Consider the following 21,148-nt stretch of genomic DNA (forward strand, 5'->3'; position numbering starts at 1 on the left):
TATACCCTAGATCTAAATTTACCCAGTTCTAATCATAATGCATCAGAAATTGCCCCTAAAATGGACCTAAATGCATTAGAAACATTCTGATATTTGGCTTTCAAGGAAACTGTGTTTTCTTTCTTCTAAATCCCAAAATGCTTGCAGGAGAGCAAAAGAGAATCTGGTAATGCAGAGACCTAAAAAGACCCAGTGGAAATAATGATAATGTTAATTTTTTTTCTGGGGAAAAAAAATCCTTGTAAGCTTTCCTCCTACAGAACACAAAGATACGGGATCCAGGCTGCCTCCTTCCTCCTTCTCCTTGACTTCCTCAGAAACTTTGTCTCTTTTCCAAGTGTGTTACATAAAACAGGGTGGATGACCTGCCTGTGGTCTCTGCAGGAGTTGGTAACCTTGTTTTATTCATCAGTGTGTGCATTCAGTTAAGAATTGTTAGCTTTATTAACATTGAAGCTAAGCTCCCTCACCCACTGTGGAACACAGCAAATCAGTGCTCACAGAGATGCCCTGATTCTCACCTCCATTTCCTCTCAGCAACACCCACCATGGTTACCAGTCAACTGTGAGATAGGAAGGGGTGTTCTAGAAATCTCTCTCTCTCTCCCTCTCCCCCTGCCCCCCTATACACACGCAGGCACACACACACACATACACACACATGCACACACAGTTGGCTGCAACAATATTCCACTTTGGAGACTAACAAATGCTATCATAACGAATCACTGAAAAGAGTCCTTTAGAGATGGGAGATGATGGAAAGGTATTATTGTTCTACAGTTTCTAAAGGAATCACTCTATAAGAGATGGGCCGGGCACTAAGCCAGTGAGCAGGTCCATGTTCTTTGTACTGGGGCTCAGTTTCTAAACTCTGTCCTTTCTGCTCTGCCACAGTAAAGCCACCTCTGCTGTGAAGTCATCACATCTTCAAACTCTGAAAGTAAGGGCCTTTCATTTAAGACTGCAGCAACATGATTCCACCCAGACTGGTTCAGGACACTTTTTATTCCTTTTCATGATTGCACAGAAAACTATAGAGAGCATCTGAATAACTTGGAATGAGGAAAGAAATAAATTATGATTGCTAAATCTCTGATGAGAGTTAAGTAGTTTTTCAGACTTTCCAGGATCTGACTGATAGCTAGAAAACCTGATGAGAGCTTCAGATGCAGATATTTCACTGTCAGAAATCAAGTTCTGGCTACCATTTGTCAGTTCTACCTTTGCTTAATGGACCTCTTTTATTTTAATTAAAAACAACCAACTTTGATTCATTTAATAGTTTGGAATTCTCATTTGTTATAACCAAATATTGCATTTCAAATACTAAAAAAAAAGAAGTTCTTAACTCATTTTAATGCCATTTCTTAGTTTTTATAATTCAAATTCCTTTTGTGGTCCAGCATGCTGGTCAGGAATGTCAATGTTTCAAAATGTTTCCAGCTTTCTTTTGTAGAGAGGAGTTCATCATATTCTCCTCTCTCTGGACTTGCTGCTGGCTTTCTTTTCCCCAAGGTTGAATTACATTCTGCTAAAGCTAAGGAAAGTTTAAAACTGAGCACATTTGTACATTGGGAATTGCCTGCCAATTAAACCATGCGCAATTTCATATCCTGATTTTTATCAATAGTTTCAACTTTTTAAGTAAACCTTTATTCTGGAATGCTCATGAAAGAAACCCGTAATATTATTAGCATAATTGTGCAACTCTAGGGATTAAGAATAGGACAAGGCTGGGCTGAAGTCCAGCTCTGCCACTAAACTAGCTGGGTGACCTTAAGCCAGTTACTTCATCTATATGAACCTCAGGTAGTAGCTCTCTTGTGTGGTTTTTATGTAGATTAAATAAGCTAAGGTGGGAAAAATGCATTGTTCAATGCCTGAAACAGAATGAGTTCCCATTCCTTCTTATTATCCTTACTCCCTAAAACTTTGGGAAATTGCACACGTCACTTACAAAGGAACAAAATCCAGACTGGCACCAGGCTTCTCATGAGAAAGACTGAAGGCTAACAGACAATGGAACGATATTTTCAAAGGTCTGAAGTGATGGCATTTTTAACCTAGAATTCTATAACCAGCCAAATTATCAATAAGGTATGTCAAGGTCCACCAAAGACTACCAGGAAAACACCTGAAATTGAACAAGATTGTGTTTATTGATATTTGCTGCAGCAAGGAAAACCATACCCCATGGGAAATTGTAGGCAACTTCGTAAGAGGGTGATAGGGGAGTTCTGCTATAGGAGTTAGGTTGGAAAATGATTTCGGAGAAAGTTCAAGGAAGTAGGGGTTTGCTTTGGTCTGGGTGCTGTCAGAGGTGTAATCCTGATTATGCATCTTAATTTTCACCTAGGAATCAGGAACAAGTCTAAAGCTTAATTAGTATGGAAGCAGCAGCCACTCATGTTGGTTGGAGAGGGTATGTTGGGTGTTTTAAGGGTTTGTTCAGTGTTCTTGCTGTTGCCTGTGCTCAGATAAAATTATGAAGGATTTTTACTTGCTCTATCAAGGTCACAGAGTTACCTGTCTGATGTTGGTGTTCTGTGAAATTTTTTATGTTAAATAAGAAGCCTAACCTCAGCTCGTTTCTTCTCAGGTATGAGGGAAAAATTAGGATATTTTCATTCATTCGAGTCAGATATTTTACCTTATATAACTTTTTCCTAGGAAGTTACTTGAAGATGTGCTGAAGCAAAAAAAGGGAATGAACCAAAATAAAGATAGGTGTAAAATCCAAGAAATTTTGGCACCAACCCAGGAAAACAGGGTAGGGATGTCCTAGGATGAAAGCTGATACCGGAGAGAAACCAGTGCAACTAGAGAACAAGTGAGAGGGGCCCGTCAGGGGGAAAAAGAAAAGAGGCAAAGCTGAAAATACAGAGGTTATGATAAGTACAAATGGTATGAGAAATAAACAGACAAAAGTAGAAACTTAAATAAAGTTATTAGAAAATTAGAAAAGTACATAAACAAATATAATTAAACTACATTATCTAGCTCTACCCTGATAGTCAATTAATGCAAAGGCTGTTTATGAATTTCTATTAGAAATAACCTATAAACAATGATTAAAAATTTTCAGTGTGAGAAGAGAATGAGAATATTTTCAACCTTGATAGTATAAAAATAAAAGGTTAGATGACAGAAACCTACAATTGAGGGAAAGATGAACTGAGGGGAATAGAAGGAGGCAATAATATCATCAACCTACAAAATGGGACTCAGGAGAGTATAAGGGTAAGACCCCTTTGATGGAATAAGAAATAACTATGTTATTAAATTACTCAAAGTTACAAGCAAAATCGATAAAAGTATAAAGAGTAATTGTATAACCCTATTAAGAGAAAGCAGGAAGGGGAGGTGGGATGATGGTATAATGAAGCAGATTACCAGTTATTAATTTAGACAAGAAGTTCTAAATTGACCAATTAAGAAATGGCAGCATAAACATATTTATTAATAGTTATGGAGATAAGGATCAGAAGAATTAGAACCAGTCAAAAAAGTTAAAGGGCTTTTTCCTCTAAGCAGCAGGTCGAGCATTAGAAAAGAATGCAGCAGGGGGTGGTTGTTCTTTCTAAGCCCTTTTCACCATTTGTATTCTTTTTCATGTGCATAAATTATTTTAATAAAAACTAAATTATAAAAGGAAGTAGCTATAAAATGAGTGTGATAATTGCTTAATAAATATTTTGTGAATAAGTTATTTGCTTTAGATTAAAAATGTGAAAAATGCAGCTTAAAATCAAAATTTTATCAGTAACTTTTTGCATGGTTTGTAACTTCTTCATTGTATAAAAATGACAAACTTTTAAAAAGGCAATATAGTTGTCCAGTATCTGTCTCCTTCAGGACTCAACAACAACTTTTTGATCATGGGAAGCTGTTTTCTAACCTGACACCTTCTAAGTAATGAATACCATTAAAGCAAGTGGACACACTACTGCCATAAACTATGTATCCTCTGCATTCATCTGACTTTCACCAACCTGAAGATAAATGAATTCAGAGACTTTGCCGGATTACACATGACACCACACTGACTGAGTACAGCTCCAGGCAAAATCCAAAACACATGGAGAGACAGCACCTCACCCCCACCTTTGCCCATCCAGGGCCCACGGGCATCTGTAATGCAAGTGGTGGGCAAAGACATGTGCCTTTCCTTTCCACTGATGCCCTCCAGAGTTTCTCACCGTTCTTGATGCTTAACTCCCAAGGCTTGACTGAAGCACGGGTTGGTGTTCAAAACAATTTTGAAGCTACAAATGTGAGGTAAATAGCCTCCTCCAAAATGGGAGTGAGATTTCTGTTTGGAGATACATAGCATAGTAGCTGTTGTTTTTGACTACTTAATATAAATTTCCCTTTATAATAACATTCTTGTTCTTATTGAGGAATTATCTCCTCCCCACTTGCTCCTGTCAGCTAGGACAGTAGTGGAGAAGACAGTTCATCCCTAGCCAAGGGAAAGGTTCATGTCCCAAAGTCATTCAATAGGTAGCTCTTTCCTTGGAATTAGAATCTCTAACAGAGGAGCTGATGCTTTGAGTCCTGGCCCACCCAGTCTTTCAAGAGGCTGCTCCTGCACCTGCATGAGAACATGGTCTTGACTTCTACCCCCAAGCTTTTAGTGCTGCATAAATTCTGCCTATTTCTTATATTGGGTCCCCAGCTTCTCATTAATTCCATGAGACCAGCTATTCTTGAATGAGTTAGCTTTTTCTTCAGAGAACCAAAGTATCCTAATTAGGTCCATAATTAGGATACCGTTATTTATTTACTTATTGATAGGGATTTTAACGAATTGGAGAAAAATGCTACCAAGTAAGTTATCAACTTTAAGTATAAAAGCCAAAAAAGGAGGAAAAGGAGGGTTTCTTTTTTTTCCAGTATAGGACAGTCAGAACAGATGACATCCATTATGTATGTACTCAGGAGGGGCAGAATTGGAGGCTGGGAGGAATGGGGAAGGTGCTGGGCTTTGAGGTGTGCTCAGGATTTTGTGTGACTCTCCATGTGCTAACCAGAATTCCAAATTGAAATTGGAATGCAACTGAGTGACAATGATGCCATTATAGGCAATAATTTTAATCTATTTTGCTCAGAAAAGTAAATTATTCACAAATTATGGTAAATTAACCATCTTATTAACAAACCACTTTGATATAACTCAGAGCTAATCACATCAGACAGATGAGCTATAACAGAGTTTAAGAACTGGGATCGTAAATGAGGTAGGTAAATACATTTTGTGTGTGTGCGTGTGTGCGTGTGTGTGTGTGTTTAATCATTTTTTAAAGCTAATTCTAGAGTAGAGAAAAAAAGAAAAATTAAGTTTTCCATAGAGTCATCCAAACTACAACTGCTTTACTGAGAACAGGGCTGATAGGTAAGACTATGTTGGCAAAATGAAAAACTAAAACATGCAAGTGGGGGTGCACAGAATAGACCAAGAATATGATGCATAGAGAGAAAGGAAATTTTAAATTTTTTATATTATAAGAGAGGGAGGACTGAAGATTGCAATTATAACTGAAGAATAAGTGAAAGGGCTGCTAAAACCCCTTCAAACCTGCCACTAATAAGAAAATATAAAGCACAAAGGAAAGAATGGGGGTGATAACAGTTTGGTTGGGGGTATTTGAGGATGAGGGAGACAGATAACTTAAAACTTTCTCAACCATTAATGTGTTTTTTTTTTTTTAATTTCACAGAGTTTAATAAAAGGGACAAAAAATTAGATGTTAAAAAAATTTTGAGAGGAACCATCATAATTTCAGAGGAATTACATTACAATTCATCAAAAATATACAAGAATATGGTTGTCTGAACAATATAGCCAAAAGAAATATATTTTCATCTCCAACAAAATTCAGACTGAATGTAGAGTACAACAATCAAACACTATCACTTTTGCCATGATGTCAGTATGAGAAATAGGTTCAGGGATTTATGAGTAAAGATTTGTGTCCAGCTCACTTAATTACTTTTTTATTGGAGAAAAAAAACTTCAGGATGAATTCTGAATTTGGTGAGCAGGTGACAGTCTCATAAAATAATACTTTAAGATTTTATTCAGTTTATCTGAATTGGCTTGACAATTGGCTGGCAGGCTATAAAATGAATGGCAACAAACAGCAATATTTTGAGTGCAGAAGCTCACAAAGAACTGGTATCAATTCAATCTCACTGAATACACAGACAAAATGGTGCCCTCTCACAGGAGGTAACTGAACACAAATTACATTTTCAAAGTCTCTGGGAGCCTAGGGCATCATCAGCCTTAACTATATTTGGATCAGATGGTTTTGATAACAACTTTGTTCTGTTTAGGGTTAAAAAAAACTTCAAGTAGGAGGACTTCCAGCAAAAAATAGTTAGACTTAACAAGTGAAACTTCCTGTTTGCCTTTATTTGTTTCTCTTTACAGATGGAATGCAGGTAGGAGAGAGAGAGAAGGCAAAGAGATGCCTCACCACTGGGAAAGAAATCTCAGAGGAGGACCACGTAGAAGGCAGCAGGGTGGGACTTGGTAGGGAGAGATGGTGTTCAATGGTGAATCCACACAAGCTCCCCACTCTCTGTGCAAGTTGCCAGGGAAATGAATATTCACTTTATCATAGCCAACTAAATGTGAACATTCTTCACACCTGTTCCTGTTCCTCAGGCAATGGAATTCAACATGTGAGAAATACTACAATATAAATCCCAAATTACATTGAGAAATTGACTTTTTTTTTAGTAAAAACCGTACCCTTAATCATTCTATGCTTCCATTGCCCCATATGTAAGAACAGAAAATCTTGCTCTACCTGATGTCTTGCTCACAGAGAAGGAATAATTAAGTATGTAAAATACCTTTCCTTAGGGAAAGGAATTGCATGAATTTAGAATTGTTCCTAACCCATTTATGAAATGTTTATTTCCCCATAAAACTTAAGGGAATATGATGATCCTCCCGTGCACCACCCTGCATTCCAAAAAAATTATGATAATCTTACCAGTTTTGAGGTTCCTTATACGAAAGAGAACTGGCAATTTCTCACAATAACTCAGTCCAGTATGCACCAACCATATGCCGAAAGCATGAAAAACAGAGCTGTGGCGAACAATTAATAGGAAATTGACATTTAATACTTGCCTAGCTAATTGTGAGGAGAAATAATTAACATATATTACTCAGATGAAGGGCTTTAAATATAAAAGAATGAATAAAAGAAAATTCACCCTCAAATGAATAATGTTACCTTAAAGGCCACATTTCTTTTCTTTTATTATAACACAAACTCAGTAATTGGATTCAAACATCATGGTGTTTTTATCTGTGTTGACCTTTCCACATCAGCAAGACTTCTTTTGACACCAGTCTTGCCCTGTCATCATGGCTTGTCTCCCACCAGGACTTCACACTCACTGGCCCTGAATCCCGAGATGATGAGATGGCGGTGGCCATGCGTTCCCTGCTGGGGTAACACACAGGGAAGGCTCCCAGGGATAGTAAAGGGGAGCAGCCGCAGCAGCACAGGAATCTAATGAGATCTCAGATGGAAGGCAAGGAGACAAGCTTCTGCATAAGCTTTCAGTCTGCACTCCCTTCCTCTTTTCTACTCTTTCCTCACCTCTGCATGCATTAAACATTCTTAGTCTTTAAAATCTTGCTCACATCAGCCCACTTTCCTTGACACCCACTGATACTTTCCTAATAGACAAATAACAAAAGCAGAGCCCAGTGGCTCATCCCCTAAAAGTCTGCCTCTCCCTCCTCCAGGCCACCCTACTCACTGCCCCAGTTCCCACCATGTGTATCAGCATAAAAACCTTTCCTGGATGTACACAGCAAACCGACTCCTCAGCTCGGCAGCATAGATTCCACGTTCTAACACCTATGCAGATTTTTTGCATTACCTCACATCGATCCCCCTTATTCTTGCTTTTTAATGAAATCAATGCCTTAGAATTCCCTAGGATCAACAAATACAAATTTTTTTCTCATGAAATATCATTGTCTCTCTTAACAAATGCCTATTGTAAAAATTCCAGTCTTTTAAGGCCTGAGCTGTAGATGTTTTCTCCACTAAAAATGTTCCAGTTATTTTCCAATAAGTGGAAGTTATTTTCTGTCTCTTATTCAGTCTCTCTCTCTCTCTACCATCAGCAGCCTTATCATCATCATCTTTGGAATGCTTTAATATTTCCAAATTCAGACTGGAATCCTAATTATTATGTCTGTATCTAACACCCTCTTCTGGATACAAATCCCCTGGAGATTATAGTGTCTCATCTAGAATATGTGTCTCATCTATGTTTGTCCAGGAAAAAAAAAAGATTGTGTTTTCCTTTACTATTCTCTCATTCAACTCTACAAAAGAGGAAATGGCAAAGTGGTTTGGGTTACGTGCATAGAGGACTCATAGATTAAGACAAGCAGAACATGCCTAAAGGCCAAAAGTCCACTTTGCTTTTTCTTCATTTGCTAATTCTTTCTGTATCTCTTTAACATGCAGCTTTGTGGAAAGAAGAAAATAAGCTTGAGGTGGCACTCCTTGAAGAGAAAATTGAGGTGTAGTATGTAAGATTGAGAAAAGGGAAAAACACCACTTTTCAAATTGTCTAGTTCCAAAATTCATTTTATTCTTTCTTTTCTGCAGTAGACACTAGAACAAGACAAAACTATTAATATTTTAAAAAGCAAATTAAATTCTGTCCTCTATTCCCAAGATGATGTGGGTCAGTCAACAAGCAAGAGGGCAAAGAAAGAGATCGTCCTGCATCCTCCTATCATATTTCTCTTTCCCTGAAGTTATTCCTGCCAAAGGGAACAATGGTCCTTCCGGAATCCATCAGAATGCAACCACATACCCAGCCATGTGTGTTTGGTAATACAGTGCAACAAGTCAGTCAGTCAGTGTTACAGGTTGAATTGTGTCTCCCCAAAAGAAATGTTGACGTTCTAACCCCTGGTGCTTGAGAATGTGACCCAATTTGGAAATGGGGTCCTTGTAGCTGTAATTCATCACAGTGAGGTCATTCTGAATAAGGTGAGCCTTAATCCAATATGGCTGGTGTCCTTAAAATAGGAAGCAGACAGACACTGGGAAGGATGGGTCCAAGGTTGGAGGCAGAGGTTGGAATGATGCATGTATAAGTCAAGGAACACCAAGGATTCCTGGCAAACACCAGGAGCTAAATAGGCAAGGGAGCCTGGCCCTGCTGACACCTTGATTTCAGAGTTCTGGCCTCCATAATGGCGAGACAATACAGTTCTGTTGATTTAAGCCACCTAGTTTGCGGTACTTTGTTGCGGCAGCCCTGGGAATCTAAGATAGTCAGCCAACAAATATTCATCCAGTGCCTCCAACATTTCAGAAAGACTGCAAGTCCCCAGGGATTCAGAGGTGAACCAAACAAATAGGCTGCTGCCCTCATGAAACTTTCAGTCTTAGCATTGAAGACAGACTTAACCAAAAGAATTAAATAACTGGAAATGGGTGAAGTGTTACATAAGAAAAGCACAGCACCGGGTATTGCATCATTCGCTTCCATTTATGTGCTGAGTGACTGTGCCCAAAGCCACTGGCAGTGAACACATCTTTATTAAGCCTTAACATGCTAACACATTAAAAACTCTTAGCACAAAGCACAGCACAAACTAAGTGCTCAGTAAGTAACAATGAACATATGAAAAGTCAGCCCCTGGCTAAGAAATTATGTATTTCCACTTCTAAATCCCATGTCTCTGTTCACTCACATTAGACGAGGAATACTATAATAAAACGCTCTCCACCTTTAAAGCATCCGTATACCACCTCCCCAAAGTTGGTGTACAAAGTGTCAAGGGTCTTATCTGGTCATAGTAATCTTTCTTCTTTTCTCCTCACTGTTCACCCCATACCAGGTCTCTCTAGGATTAATGCCCGGTTTATGAACAGCATGGGATTTAGAGTTAACAAGGCCTGGATTTAAGCTATGCTTTACCAGCAATTGGCCTTGTGGAACTGTTTCCTGTGACTGCCGTAGCAAATTACCACAAACTCCCCTGAGGCTCTGAGGGAGAATCCAGTCCTTGCCTCTCTCCTGACTGCCTGTGGCTGCTGACAACCCCTGGGGCTCCTTGGCTCAGGACCATGTCACTCCCGTCTCTGCCTCTGTTTTCACATGACTTTCTTTACTGTGTGTGTCTATCTTTTCTAAACTCCTTTTGCCTCTGTGGATCTTATAAGGACCTTGGTCATTGGATTGGGGGACCTCCTTAACCCAGGATGATCTCATTTCAAGATCCTTACTTTACTTACATTGGCAAAGACCATTTTTTCCAAATAAGGTCATATTTGTAGGTTCCACAGGATTAGGACTTGAACATATCTATTTGATGGACACTACTTCACTATATTTACCAACTCATCTGTGAAAAGGAGATACTATTTACTGCATACAACTTCTATGAGCTGAGCTGAGGTGGCATACAAAAGGACCCATAGGGACCACTGGCAGGAAGGGATGGGAGGCTTGAGCTATTCTTTGAGGAAAAACAGGATCCTGTATTTAGAGACCATAGATGCCAAACCAGCAATGCATTGATACCTTCCAAGGATAACGGAGTTTTCTTTACCCTAAGCACATTGTAAGCACAGACACAAAGTGATTAGCTTCCTACTAGCGAAGTGGCAGTTGGAAAGGACTGAGGCTGCTTGCTATTGAGACTGTTAAAATGTCCACGTGGAGCTGACCTTCCCACTTAAGTCAAAGACAAAGACAAAGGCACCTCAAGTGTGCACCTACTTTCTCTGTTTCATTGACAGCTAATTGACAGACCCTGCTGCCGTCTTATTTACAGTCTAACTCCAAACTCTCAACTTGTGGCTTCCTGTATGACACCCTGCAGTCTTCTCAATTGCCATGCAGGATTTTCTTAGGACCCCTCCGTGAGAACATCGTGGGCTGCTCGATGTGTGCATGCACTTGCACAAATAAGTAATGGAGAACTTGTTCAGGCATAAGGACTTATGGGTTTTTTTTTTTCTCAGATGACATATTTGGGCATTAAAAGCAATGTATTCTGTTCTCCTGCTAGCGAGGGATAATGAAACCAGTGTTGCCTTCCCAGCAGCTCTTGCCTTTGAATCGTGCAAAGCAGAAATGATCCTCCGTTTGTAGGCAGCAACAGCCTCCAGAAGCTATGGGAACATTGCCAAGAACCCTGAAAAAACTCCACAGATAATTGGGAACCAGATTATTAGTGACACTTTTGAGAGTCAGGTTGTCATTGAAGAGAAATGAAGGAGAACACAGTGGGTGCTATAGCCTGGAATTAGGCAGTGGGAGGGAGGGCTGGTGCCTGCTCCTCACAGGAACATTGCTCTGTAATTTTCTCAAATGCTGTGCTCAGCTGGCTTGCAAAAGCCCTGGATCTTGGGAGACTGCAGGCAGCACCTCAGCCTCCGCTCCTCCTCCTTGAGCACTGCCCTCCACCATCAACATTGAGAGAGCTCTGTGGCCATTTCAAAGGTGCCTTGAATTAGTTAACACAACTGAGAAAATATACCATGCCCTCTTAGCAGCCTTTTGAACTTGGGTCTACATTTTTTGTGTAGCTGACGGAAAGGGTTTTATTTTTAAATTGGTTCAATAATTCCAGTAGTAAATAACCCCTAAGATTTTGTGTAAATATTAGAAACCCAGTAAAAGGAGAAATGGTTTGAAGAATTTTTTTAAATTAACTTGAGTCAAAACACCAGTCAGGATATAATTGGGAAGCAGAACAAGAAAGGAATATGACTAGTACTTTCAACTGGAACCCCTGATTTTATTTTTAAATAACTCAGTTTTGAATTATTAGCAAGATCTTATTCTGATAACAAACTGGGTTTCTCAGCTCCCTCTCCACTGGGCTGATGGTGACTGATGTGTATAACCTTTCCTGATTTTTGTACTGAGATTCTAGCTACCACTCCCACCCCACCCCAACACCAAAAAGTGAGTAATCCATACTGTTCTGCATGAATATGAGCTGGGTAAACATAAATCACTTTCATTTGATAGTCTCCCTACTGCATGAATCAATGGATGCTTGTTGCTGCCCCCTTAGAAGAAATGAAGCCCGGCCCCTGGAATCAGCTCCCAGAGTTTGACATTGGGGTGAGGAACAACCCCACTGAGCTTTTCCTGATGGTAATGTAAGTCCATCTGAGCCCAGAAAGACTGGGACATGGAAAAGATGGCTTACAGCCACCTGTTTGCTGTCTTATTCCTTAATTGCTTTGTCTCTTCTCTTTCAGCGAATTCTTCTTTTCTTCTTATAATGGTTTATCTTTGCACATTCCATAAATCAACTCAACTCATGGCATGATGGGCTGCCTGTGGTTCAGGGTAGCTCAGTTTCTCTCCCTAACTTTTGCTCTTTACATTGTACACAGACACAAACACACATGCATGTGCACACGCACACATGCACACATACATTTTAGTGGCAGAAAATACTGGCTTGTTTGCCTACCCAGTAGTTGACCATTTCCCTCTCTTTCTTTTTTGCTAGGAGGACTGCCTCTCACAAGAGAAGCTAAAATGTCAGTTACCAACATTCTCAGCTTCTTAGCTGCTAGAGGTGGCATTGTGACACAGTTTTAGGGTAGCCATGTGACACATTTCTGGGGTGGCCACATGAGAGAGTACTGGGATGACTACATGACACAGTTTTAGGGTTACTGTGTGATGTGGTTCTGGGGTGACCATATGACAGAGTACTGGGATGATGATGTGACACAGTTCTGAAGCGGTGAAGTTTTTTATGGCAAAATGAGACAGTTCTGATATGACCATGTGACATAGTCCTGGGATGGAGATGTGAGAAGTTTTGGGTGGTGATGTGACACAATTTGGGGGTGGCCATGTGACACTGTTCAGGGTGACCATGTGATACATTTTGGAGAGACCATGTGACATAGTCCTGGGGTGACCATGTGATAGATTTCTGGTCAATGAAGCTGCAGTAAGTCTGTTGGAGAACTTCTTGGAGAGATCCTCCCTCCACATAAAAAGGCTATGTAAAATGACCTTTCTCACCACTAGGACTGCCGCTTTCTCTTCTCATCTTTGAATAGATTTACAAGAGCATATGATACTTGGAGCTGCTGCAGCAGCCATCATGCTACGATGAGACATTTCACCCTCTGAGGGTGGCACACAAATGAAAAGGGCCTGGAATCTTGATGGTGTTTTGAACAAGTGCAACAACCCAGTCCTACTTACTCTTAGATTTCTTCTTAAGTGAGATAATAAGTAAATCCCTGATTTTAATTCCATACATACACACACACACACATGCACACTATTTATTTATATTGCATATTTACAATTCCCCTAGCATAGGAAACAATAAGCAATTCCCTAGAGAAACTATTTTTTCAAGCAAAGATGCCAGCTGATTTTTGATAAAAGTCTAGGACAAAAAAATCAATTTGAAACTTCATGAAGAATAAGATGAGTAGTCTTATTCTAATATGAGGCAGGCAGGTTTCCTGACCTGGAGTGAAGGCACACAGGACTTTTTGATAGACCATGTTTGTTTTAAGACTTTGTGGTAAGCAGTTCTAGAGAGTGAGTGGCCAATTTGCATAATAAGCCCAAAGCCTTCTGGGATATAAAAAGCCCCCCACTTTGAGGGAGCATCTCAACATTCAAAATAAGGGAGGCCAATTTGCACCAAGATGTCCATAGATACAAGGGATAAAGTTACCTTGACCAGGGTGAGGCTAGGCTAGTGTTCTAGGCTTGACCCAATCATCCCTGCCTAGATCATACTGAAAGCTCCTTGGGTTCCCTATTGGGCCTTAGGAAACAACAGCTGAGCACGAAACAGGAAAGCTCTGTGTCAGTGTGAGGGGTGTGGAAAATAGGGCACACCAGAACGAGTGCATGAATATTGTCGGTCAAACCACAGGACCTGGAAGTGACGACAGCAGTGGGATTACCTGGTGACAACTCCCTTTTTGTTGTTGTGCACAGAAGTAGGCTGAATCTCCTACTTCCAACTCAGTTTGGTAGCATTAGCAAATGAACAGCTTCTTGTACAAATTGGGACTGACAGACCATAAGGTGAGTTGATACACTTCTCACTAATGGTACATATGGAAATTAAACTATTAACTAAAAGTAGACAATAGATGATAGATAGATAGATAGATAGATAGATAGATAGATAGATAGGTAGATAGATAGAAAAGTAGAGACTAGTTAAGACAGTAACGATAGCCTTGGTATCCCACATTGTTGAAGTTGAGTGTATAAACATTTATCTCTGTAACACATATAGCTACTTAAACATCAAAATCAAGAACTAAATAACAACTTTTTATCCAGTAATTAAGCACACTTATTCTTTCCTAATATAATCTTTTTGGTCTTTGTCAAAATGTTATATTCTGGATAGGATATCTCCAGAGTTCAATAAGTGTATTTCAAGGAAGTTTTCTCAGGTCAAATAAGCATGGAAAACACTCTTTACACTAATTTAAACTGGTTGTTTTGCTATAAGCCTTCTGAAGCCTTTATTATGCAGTATAAATATTCAAGAGAGGATACAGTAGATATCTTCCCTAATAATTATGTAATCATTGAAGCCTTCTTCCAAAAGTATCTCATGAGACTAGTTTCTTGCAAAATGTTATTTGAGAACGACTGATTTAGGGTTTTAAGCCCAAAACACAGATAATAAATGTTTAATTTTAACATCTATTTTGTTTAAATTAAAAATGTTCAAATTTATTACAATTACTTAGAATTTAACCTTGTATTCAATTGTTTTTTTTCTTACTTACCAGGAGTCCCTTTATGACTGAACCATTCTGGAGCTTATAATATAAATGCATGGCTTGGTCTGTTGGAGTATTTTTCAAATAAATGTATAAGAATGATTCATGGATAATATATTTCACATATGTGAAAATATTTTTCTGTTGGTTTAATTTTTGCAATTCATCCCAGTTATGTACAAAATTGGTGGGTCCTGAAACTATGCCCTCAAAATGCAAGGCAAACTCTGTTGTAATGCACAGAAGTCAGAAGCAAGCCTGAATGTGTTTTGCAGGGCAGGCAGGAGTAGAGCATGGAGTTAAGCCAGGGTACTCATAGGCTGTTTGTTTTGATTCATATGATTTAAAATTTTTGCAAGGATGTGTTTAGTGTGGGTATCCAAAATAATTTGAGATGAAATGTGCAGAACACTTTAAATCTATGTGAATGGTTTACTACAGAGTCTCAATGTTTTGGGGTATAAACATGGATAGCATTTTTTTGATCCAATAACTGGTGCCTTCCTCAGTCAGTGGTACCATAGTTACCTGTGGGTAACTACTCTTCAATCTGCCATTCTCACTTTAACTCAGTAAAATCTCATTTTTTCTAGAAAGTCTCATTTCAGTTATTAAGAGAAAAACAATCATTTTAACTTTTATTCTGTTAAATGCAAAACTTACTCCCACTTACCCTATCTCCTTTCCTTAGCTTTACTCAGGCTTCTCAGGGTTTGAAATGGAGAGATTTAGAGTAAAACAGTGGTCTGTTAGCAATCTCCCTTTTGTGTAAGTCTCCCTTAGTGTTGAAGCAATCAGGAAAAGAGGGGAAAAGACAATCCTTCAGTAGGTTAACACTTGACTGCCTGTTATTGTTTCTCCTTGTGTGTTTTCTAAACTAGTTCACATCATATCACATAGAAAAATAATATTTGCACATAATGCTAGGGGAAATGGGAGGGGTTTGGGGGCCTTTATATGACTTGGAGAAAAACTTTTTATGTGATAAAATAAAATACAACATATTGGAGAGATACTGAAATTGTTTAAACCTTCCAAATAAACATTGTAATTGTTTAACCCTTCCAAATAAAAGCATCAGTATTTTTAATTGACCATTTGATATTATTTTTAAGAAGAAATTTTTATTTTAATCAGATACATTTCACAGCTTTATTGAGGTATAATTAGCACACAATGAACTACATAGAAAGTATACAATTTGATAAGTTTTACATGTGTACAGTTGTGAAACCATCACCACAATCAAGTTAATGAACATAGCCATTACCCTGAAAGTTGCTTAGTACACCATTGTAATCCTCTCTCTGTACTCTTTCTCTATCCCTCCCTACCCCTCTCCATTGCCAGGCAACCCTTGATCCATTTTCTGTTACTTTATATTTGCTTGCATTTTCTGCGATTTTGTGTATATGGAATCACACAGTATTTACTCTCTTTTGTGTAGCTTTTCACTCAACCAAATTATTTTGAGATTCTTCCATGTGGTTGCATATGTCCAATATTTTATTCCCTTTTATTACTGAGTAGTCCCCATTGTATGGGTGTACCACAACTTATTTTCACATTTACCTGTTTGTTAATAGTAATTTGGGCTTCTACTTCTTGGCTATTATAAACAGAGCTGTTATAAACATCCCCATACAAGCCTTTTTGTGAGTGTATGCTTTGTTGGGGAAATACCTAGGAGTAAAATGGCTGGATCATATGAAAGGAGTATGTTTACATTTTCATGAGACTGCCAATTCTTTTCCAAAGTTATTTTTCCAGGTTTGCTTTCTCATGGGCAGTACTTGAGAGTTCTAGTAGCTTCACATCTTTCCAAAACTTAATACGGTCATCTTTTTTATTTGTAGTCATTCTAATGGGTAAGTAGTTAATGAGCGATACCTTGTTGTGGTTTTAACTTGCATTTCCCTAGTGGATAATGATGACGAGCATGTTTCATGTGCTTAATGAACATCTGTATATCCTCTGTGGTAATGTGTCTGTTCAAATCTTTGACCCATTTTTTATTGAGTTTTTTGTTTTATTTTGAGTTGTAAACCTTTTTGACATTTTAGATACAAATCTTCTGTCAGATATATATTTTGCAAATATTTTCTTCCAATTTGTGGCTTGTTTTTTTCATTTTCTTTACAATGATGTTTTATTATGGCAAAGGCCAATTTATTTTTTCTTGTATATTTCTTGTTTTGTGTATCACATTTAAGAAATCTTTGTCAAAGATTTTCTTTGTCATTAAGATTTTCTCCTAGTTTTCTTCTAATACTTTTATAGTTTTAGTTCTTACATTTTGATGTATATGATCCAAGTTAATGTTTGATATGATATGAGGAAAGGGGAAAGCTTCATTTTATCCAAATGACTATCTATATTAGTCAAGAGTTCTCTAGGGAAACAGAACCAACAGGAAATATCTGTAAATATGGCTATGTTCATTAACTTGATTGTGGTGATGGTTTCACAACTGTACACATGTAAAACTTATCAAATTGTATACTTTATATGTAGCTCATTGTGTCTTAATTATACCTCAATAAAGCTGCGAAATGTATCTGATTAAAATAAAAAAGGGGCTTTTATAAAATTTGATTCATGTGACTGTGGGGATACACAAGTCCAAATTCCATAGGACTGAAACCTTATTTATTGATCCTTTCATACAAATGTTTTCTTCATTGTTTTTCTGTTTTCTAGTCTATTGGTTTTTGCTCTGATGTTTATTATTTTCTCTTTTCTCCTTACTTTCAGTTTAATTTGCTCCTCTTTTTCTATTTTCTTAAAGTAGAAGTTAAGATCATTTATTTGGAGACTTTTTTCCTTTTCAACTGGGCATTTTAAGACTCTCCACTTCTAAAGTCTGCTTTAATTGCACCCTACAAATCTTAATATGCTGTATTTTCATTTTCATTCAGTTCAAAACATTCTAATTTTATTTTGCGCCCTTCTTTATCCCATGAGATTTTTAGAATTGCATCACTTTGTTTCAGAATATTTGGGAATTTTCTAGATCTCTTTCTAATATTTATTAATAATTTAATTCCAATGTTATAAGAGAAAATACAAATTTATTGAGACTTATTCAACGGCCCAAAATATAGTCAGTCGATAAAAATTCCACGTACCCTTGAAAAGAATGTATATTCTGCTGTTCTTGGATAGAGTGTTCTATAGGCATTATGTAGATTAGTTGATAATATTGTACCAGACTTTTATTGTCTTCTGATTTTCTGTCTCCTTGCTCTATTAATTATTAAGAAAAGATTGTTGAAATCTCCAAATCTGTGCATTTGTCCTTTTTTTTTCTTTTCAGATCCATCAGTTTTTGCTTCCTATATTTTGGAGCTTTATTATTAGGTAAATAAATGTTTAGGACTGTTTTTCCTTTTGATGAATTGATCTCTTTCCTCTGAAATCTACCATTTCTGCTTTTGGGGGTTTTAATGTTAGCACCCCTTTATTTTTTCTTTTTTTTTTCACTTGTATTTCTTTTTTATTTTGAAATAAATTCAAAGTTATAGGAACAGTTGCAAAAACAATCCAAACCCCATACACAGAACTCCAGCGTACCCTGACCCCCTCCCCCGATAGCTCAATCCACCAACTTTAACATGCTGTCACATCGCTATTTCTTTCCCTCCTTCCCTCCCTATCATCCATCATCTATTGCTCTGTCTTCTGAACATATGAGAGCTAGCTGCACACATCCTTGAATAAACACTGTAATTCATATATACACTTCCCATGAACCAGACATTCTTTTATGCAATCCCATTAAGCGCAGCTAAGAAGTACAAGAGATTCAACAATGATGCAAAGCTTACATTCTATATTTCCTTTTCCTTATGTCTCAACTGTGTCCCTTTGAGCCTCCTGTCTTCCATCCTCCAATCCCATCCAGATTCATCCTTGGCATTCAATTGTCATCTATTTAAACTGTCTTTTTTATTTTTTTTTTTCAATTGTGGAAACATTTATACAGCCTAAATCTTCCCATTCCATTCCCTCCCTAGCATTCCATTAGTGGGATTAATCACATTTAGAATGTTGTAATGCTCTTTCCAATCTTCCATTACTAGAAATTTCCCTTCATCTCAAACAGCAATCCTACACTTATTTCTTAACTCCCCATTGCCCCTTCCCCCATTTCTCTTAACCCATACTCTACTTTTCATCTCTATGGTCATATTCTCTGATAATATCTTTGTGTTTACTGTGGGGCTTAAAATTAACCTCTTAAATCCCTATCAATCTTGTTTTTCTTTGATACTACCTTCACTTCAATAGGACATATAAACTATGTTCCTATACTCCTCCATTCCCCCACCTTTATATAGTTGTCTAAAATTACATATTTTACGTTGAGTTCAAAATGACTGATTTGTCATTAGAGTCTGTGTATTTTATATCATGTAGGAAGTAAATAGTGGAGTTACAATTCAAAAATTATTGACTTCTATTTGTATTCCATTGTGATTGGAGAATGTGCTTTGAGTATATTCATTTTTTTTTTAATTTATTGAGGCTTGTTTTATGTCCCAGTTTATGGTCCCTTCTGGAGAAAGATCTGTGATCACTGGAGAAAAATGAGTGTGCTGGTGATTTGGGATGTAAGGTTCTATAAATGTCTGTTAAAATTCTCTATATCTCTTTCTCCTTTCTTTGTTTCTCTGTTGGTAGGGCTCCCTTTAGAATCTGAAGTAGTGCAGGTCTTTTATTGGCAAACTCTCTCAGCATTTGTTTGTCTGTGAAAACTTTAAGCTCTCCCTCAAATTTGAAGGAGAGTTTTGCTGGATAAAGTATTCTTGGTTGGAAATTTTTCTCTCTCAGAATTTTAAATATGTCATGCCACTGCCTTCTCGCCTCCATGGTGGCCACTAAGTAGTCACAACTTAGTCTTATGTTATTTCCTTTATATGTGGTGAATTGCTTTTCTCTTGCTGCTTTCAGAACTTGCTCCTTCTCTTCAGTATTTGAGAGTCCGATCAGAATATGTCTCGGAGTGGGTTTATTTGGATTTATTCTGTTTGGAGTTCGCTGGTCATTTATACTTTGTGTATTTATATTGTGTAGAAGGTTGGGGAAGTTTTCCCCAACAATTTCTTTGAATAGTCTTTCTAGACCTTTACCATTCTCTTCCCCTTCTGGGACACCAATGAGTCTTAAGTTTGGATGTTTTATTTTATCTATCGTATCCCTGAGATCCATTTCGATTTTTTCAATTTTTTTCTCCATTCTTTCTTTTGTTCTTTCATTTTCTGTTCTGTGGAATTCTAGGACACTGAGAAGTTGATCAACTTCCTCTAATCTTGTATTGTGAATATCTAGAGTCTTTTTAATTTGGCCTATAGTTTCTTTTATTTACATAAGATCTTCTATTTTTTTATTTAGCCTTGCAATGTCTTCTTTATCCTCTTCTAGGGTCTTCTTTAGGTCGCTTATATCCTGGGCCATGGTCTTCTTGATGTCCTTTAAATCCTTTGCCATGTTTTCACTCCTTGATTGTAGTTCTTTGATTAATTGTGCCAAATACTGTGTGTCTTCTGATATTTTGATTTGAGTGTTTGGAATTGGATTCTCCATATCATCTGGTTTTAACATATGCATTAAGATTTTCTGTTGTTTTTGGCCTCTTGCCATTTGCTTTGCTTGATGGGGTTCTTTCAAGTTGTAAAAAAAGATACCAATGTAATTTTTCAGAAACGCAGTTTGGTGGTGTACACTTTCTCTAACCAACCAGCAGACAGCATCTGTAAGTCACCTATACCCCTCAAGTCAGTTCTCAACCTTGTCTCCATGGTGTGTAGGGAAATGATTCTTGTGGGGTTCGGTTGGAGAACTCAGTTTGGGTGTGTTGCTGGAGCCGTCCGCCCTGAATGTGGAGCATGTGTCCAGGTGGCCAGGGAGGAAGGGCAGCTTTAATATTCAAATCCCCCAGGTTCCTGGCGATTCAAGGCCACTGCAAGAGTCTAAGCCTTCATTTCAGTTCAGCCCCAGACCCTCTCTCTTGCTGCCTCACAAACCACTGGACTTGGCTTAGTATCCCTGGGTTCTCCAAGTCGGTCCCCCTCCCAGCCATGATCCTCCAGGAGCTCAGCCGAGGGAATGCCGTGCTATGTCACCAGTGCATGCTATCCCTTGAGGGAAGCCCTGGGCCACCGGGCGGTGAAGGGGCACTCTCAGCCTGATGCAAAGATGGCCCAACAGGGCATCTCAACCCCCCCTTCCTTCCACAGGTCCTCCTTCCCAGCTCCGGGCAACTGGCGGGGCTCTGGGCTACGGGCACGGAGTTTATCCAGCCCTCCGGGGAGCCAACTGCTTCTGGCTCT

This window comes from Choloepus didactylus, chromosome 3 (assembly GCF_015220235.1).
Source record: "Choloepus didactylus isolate mChoDid1 chromosome 3, mChoDid1.pri, whole genome shotgun sequence".
NCBI classification, from domain to species: domain Eukaryota; kingdom Metazoa; phylum Chordata; class Mammalia; order Pilosa; family Megalonychidae; genus Choloepus; species Choloepus didactylus.